This window comes from Tupaia chinensis, unplaced genomic scaffold (genome assembly GCF_000334495.1).
Source record: "Tupaia chinensis unplaced genomic scaffold, TupChi_1.0 Scaffold000077_1, whole genome shotgun sequence".
Taxonomy (NCBI): Eukaryota; Metazoa; Chordata; class Mammalia; order Scandentia; family Tupaiidae; genus Tupaia; species Tupaia belangeri.
In genome coordinates, this window is record NW_006159538.1 from 5,559,723 (window position 1) to 5,565,239 (window position 5,517).

General features: G+C 49.2%; 1 protein-coding gene across 2 annotated transcripts in view; it reads right to left on the bottom strand.

Moving 5' to 3' along the window:
* TEAD1 (TEA domain transcription factor 1) overlaps positions 1–5,517 on the bottom strand; it is a gene marked incomplete at its 5' end in the record, with an annotated part of 80,053 nt that overhangs the window by 20,886 nt on the left and 53,650 nt on the right.

Sequence of the window (5,517 nt, forward strand, 5' to 3'; positions counted from 1 at the left end):
GGCAAGGACTAGGAAGACTGGGAAAACTGAGTTTGGACATGTCACTCAACGCAGGTCCTGGAGGACTAAATAAGGGGGCGTGGAGAGTACCCTCTAGGAAACAAGTACCAAGAAGTGATGTGATTACACCTGTGCTTCAGAGAGAGATGTCTCCACAGGACACAACATCCTGGAGGAAACATCCTGGAGGAAGAGGCTGCAGCAACGGGAATATGTCCCCCAGATTCGGGAGGTGGGAACGGAACCCCGGAGGCAACGGCATTAGACGGTGGCGTCTCGGAGAAGTTTCCGTCGAGGACCCTCTCTTGCTGAATGGATTGATATTGTTCTAAAATGGGCTGCTGGGGGATCAGCAGATGTCACAGTGGTTATGTCGCTGGATTCCCATGTGGCTGACGCTGGTTTGAGTTCTGGACCCAGTGGCTTGCAAGGTGTGTGTGCATGCATGCCCAAAATCCTGAGCGGAGACTGGAGAAGGGTTTACAATGGTGCGATCCCCCCGGGGGTGAGTTCTCACTTTCTGTCTCTCAGTCTATCTCGTCTCTTCAGCAAGCACATGCACCCTATAGCAAAAATCTCTTTAAAAAAGGCTGCTGGGAGTGAGTGGACTCTCTCTTTCCTGTTGCCTTCAGCCACAAGAGGCTGCAGCAAGGCCTACCAGATGCCAGCACTTTGACCAGGGCCTTCCCAGCCTCCAGAAAGACGAGAAGCGTCTGGTTTCAAATATATACCTTGTCTGCGTATTTTGTAACAGCAGCACAAAACAGACTGAGACAGTCCTGATCAATATTAATATGTCCCCCTCCCTTAAGTCTCCCCACCCCTCTCCTACACATGGGACTCTGTGTTTAGAGCTGGGATAAAAGAGTGAGAAAAACCCAAGCCCAGCCCCACTCTCCTGGGCTGAGGACCTAGTACCGATGGTATCGGGACGGAGGTAAGTACCCTGAGAGTATGGAGGGATGTGAACAAATGTGGCTCCCAGAAGTCAGGGCACTTCTGGTGACAATGAAGCTCAGATCCAAAGAAAGACGACAGGGCCATCAGTTAGTGTAATGGCTATGTCGCTGAACTCTCATGTAGTCGACCGCATTTGAGTCTCAGGCCCGGTGGCTTAAACTCACACCTGGCACGTGTGTGTGCATGCCCAAGATCCTGAGAGGAGAATGGAGAAGGGACTGTGGCGTGGCCATCCCCCCTGTGTGTGTGGGGGTGATTCTCACTTTCTATCTGTCTTTCTGGTGAGCGCACGCACCTATAGCAAAAAAAACTTCTCCAAAAAACAAAGAAGAAAGAAAGACAACCCAGTTGAGGCAAGAGGAACATGCCGTAAGAGAGAAGAGGACGCCTGGTCGGAAGGACTGAACATCAACAAAAGAACTGGAACAGAGACGGCAAGAGAGAGAATGTGACAGAGGTGTGTGAGAGGGTGGGGCTTGGGTCTTCTATCCTGAGACCAAAGATGCAGGAATTGTAAGCAGACAGGACAGGAGCAGTGACATGGTCCCCTCATATCTGCATTCCCAAAATACCTCTGACCACAGCCCGAAGACCGCTCTGGAAGAGGGCAGAGTGAATGCGATTCACATCCGGAGACCACTACAGCAGCCCACTGAGGGCAGAAAATGTGTGGCCCACGGTGGTGGCTACTGACACAGTGGTGGGCGGATCTGACACACTTTGATGAGCTACCGTGAAGTGAAGATCTGAGTCACATCGCCCCACGAATTTTTAAGAAGGACCAGCATTCGTATTTTCTTCTTGAACTGAGTATTAGGAAAGGTCTAGCTCCTTAAGCAAAACTTTCTGTTTTCTACCTTCGAATAAAAAGAACCCTATACTCTACATTCCCCTTTTCACCTTACGTGCCAAGAAATTCAAAGCTAAATTCAGTGCCCAACTGCAATAGTTAACTTGTCCCAGGTGCTTCTAACAGCACGGACAGCCAGCAGACAGCTCCTTTTACTGGCTTCCAATCTGGTTTTACTTGTACTTTTCTAGCTTTACATAATCCATAAATGTAGTTAAGTTTTCTCACCTTTCGCTTTTTGGGATTATATGGGGCATAAATCATGAATTAAAAAAATTAGCCGTGCTCGCATTTTTCTCATATTCAAAGCTTGAACATTTGGCTCCACCAAAGAGCAGCTTAGCAAGAAAAACTTCACGTTTTTCCCAGAGACCTGCATCTGAACTCCCAAAAGCTGAAGAAGCTGCTGGGTCTGCCTGAGCTCCAGCCTGCAGAGGAAAAAGTCTACACGTAAATCCTGGGCAGACAGGAGCTCTGAACACTGGAGCTGGCAGCAGGTGGTTGTTAAATGCAGGGCTGTAAACATGGGCCTTGGGGGCCGGTCAGGTGGCGTGGAAGTTAAGGTAGCTAGATCCCACATGGCTGACTCCACGGTTTGGGTCCCACACACAGAGGCTTGAAGAACTCACTGGGAACCAGTGGGTGTGTGCTCAAAATCCCAAGAGCAGAGGGGGAGGACGGAGAGTGGGGCATGGCCACCCACCTATACCCTCGTCTCTCTGGCAAGCACATGCATGCTAGAGCAAAAACTAAAAAATAATAATAACAATAATAATAAAATGAAAGAGTGGGTGTTCAAAGGCTGGAACACGCTGCTCTGGAAGCAGCCCAGGTGTTCTGTGGCACAGTGGTTCGCCGAGTGGAGACTGCCATGACCTACACGGTCTATAACCATATCATCTGGGCATCTGCCACGTGTCCAGATCGGGTCTGCTTTGGATAAACACGTGGGTCCACTTCTGTTGGCAGTTCCTAGGGCTGCTGTGCCTGGGTTGTAGGGTCTCTGTGCATTTTAGCCTTTATTTATACAAAGGCACAGAGAGTTGTAAAATTACCTTGCCTTTTTTTTTTTTTACAAAAAAACTAAACTATTATTTGCAGTTAACAGGTTAAATTTTAAAGGCCTCCCAACTAACTGTAAACAACCAACTCTCTATGACCACTGCTTTGCAATCACCCTTCAACGTGGAATGTAATTATGCAGCCACCGGACCATATCGCAGCTGCTCCTCAGGAATTTCCTAGGAGGAGGTATTGATGGGAAGGATCATGATCTGTCAGCTGAGGGCACTCGAGTACTCCGTACTCCGTACTCCGGGAGGGAATGTGGTCACGGAACTCTCCTGAAGCACAGGTAGTATCACAGGAAGAACGCCAGAATGAAATCAATGACAAAGAACCCAGCAATGAGTCTGGAACTCACACTAGTGACACACCTCAGCCCCGCCTGAAAGCCCAGGGTGTGGAGTAAACCCGGGTCACGCGACTCTGAAGGCGAGAAAACGAGAAAGGCATGCACTATGGCAAATACAAACTTTTTCTGCCCACTCGGCTGTGATCTGACCCCAGGATATTTTCTAAAAGCAAATAAATACAAAAAATCCAAGAAACAGCTAAAACTCAGCCAAACTTATCTTCCCAATACATTCTAAATTCGAACCATATCTTGAACATTGGGTATGAGCTAGCCAAAAACAGTTGGTCCAGGGCCAAGTTCTGAAGTGTTAAAGTACAAAAATGCACGTCCCAAACTGGCCTTTCTATGAAATTTCCTCCCATTCTGCTCTAGGGCCTATGACAGAAAAGCCGTTGTGGACCCTCAGAAGGTCCATCTCTATTTTAAAGGCCTGTGAACGCGAGCCTGAGGTCTTGGTTATCCCCTTCATCTCACCTTCGCTCTCCCATTCCTGGCCCACAAGGTTCTTCAGGTTTGGTTCACCCTCCAGGATTCAAGTTCTACATTTAATTTCCGTAAACATCATCCTGGTTCCAAACCTCCATTCCAACTGGTCTCGATATCTGAGTGCTACCTCGTATCTGCCATGAGCTCATCTCAGACATCCATGACTGCACTGACACCAGAGCCAGGGATTTGGGATTTGGAATCACTTCTCTGGATCCCATTTTCTTCATTTTAGCCGCAGAGAAGAGACCTATTTCCAAAGGCCAATGTGGTGATGTGAAGAGAGACTCCTCGAGATCACCTGTAAGCTGCAATGCGCTCGCCGAATGACAGCTGTTAATACCAGTCCCCACGCCTGGTAACTTCTGGGTCTGAAATACATCTACAGGGAACCAGCAGTTGGCATTAATGGCTGTGTTGCTGGACTCCCATGTAGTCGACCGCGGTTCGCGTCCCGGACCTGGTGGCTTAAAACTCGCGCCGGGCGTGTGTGCGTGCCCAAGATCCCGAGAGGAGAATGGAGGAGAAGGGATTGTGGTGTGGCCATCCCCCCCGGGGGGGGTGATTTCTCGCTGTCTCTCTGTCTCTCTCTGTCTGTCTGGCGAGCGCACGTGCCCTATAGCGAAAATCTCTCCCCCCCCCCAAAAAAAAGAAAAAAGAAATACATCTACAGAGACTTCCCCCCAAGTGGAGGGTAATTCATAACCAATAAGCATGATAAGGACCTTTGCTCTGAAGCCCCAATCCACAAACAGCATTGGGTTTTTACAAATAGGAAAAATGAGAACTACTCTGTGATAAGTTTACATGTTGGGAATAACTGTTCCAACAGGTAAAAGTTCCTTTCTTTTTCACAAAGTTACCATCTCTTTAAAGATGTTACAGAACTCTTTCTGGAAATAAACCTGCAGTAATGATTGTGTGTTGATTGACTTAAAGACCTCAAGCTCTGTATGTAGGCTGGTGCCAGGAAACAATGTAACATCTAAGCAGAAGCAAGTTTCCAGGGAGACAGAGGCAGCAGCACCATCAGTTTCCAGATCTCCCCGAGACCCTCCTCCTAGAATCCTCATTTTACTAGCACAACGGAAACATTTAATCCGCTCGACAGGGGTTCGAACTGGCCTCTCCTCTGTTACCTCCCCTCAGGGAGCTCACTTATTTGAAAAGTGCTCCGCTGGGTCCCACACTTCTGCCCTTTCTTGGCTAAGTGTTAAAAATGCAACAGACTTCAAAGAATGGCCCTTCTCATTCCATGATTAAGGAAAACTGCAGCCTAGCCCAGGCACGTGGGATGAGGGTTCCCCTAAGGGGAGAGTTAGGCCAGGGTAAAAGTCATGGTCCCTGCAAAACCTCAGGCCTCTGGAGACCTGGCTCTAGGGGCAGGACCAGAAGGGAATGCTAGTGGTCCAAATGGAGGAAGGGCCGAGCAGCGGCACCAGGCTGGCAACTTTGTGGGAGGCTCTGGGCAAGTAACGCCTAAGGCTGGGGGTTGGGGGTGGGCAGGGGCATGGGTCCGGAGCAGGCTGCGGCACACCTTTCCTACCATCCCGGAGGGCTCTGGAGGGCTAGCTAGGCAGGAATGAGTCCACTGCAAAAACGCAAACATCAAGAGGACTGTCCCTGACAAGAGACAGTGTAACAGGCACTGATGGAAGCAAGGAGGTGCTGGCCTTTTCAAACCCCCACTTTGAACCTCTCCTCTTCCTCTATGAGCAATGATCAAAGGACCAAGATTTCAAATTGTGAAGTCATTTTTTCCAATGGCAGAATCTGGCTCCTTGGCAGGCGGCACTGGGAGCCC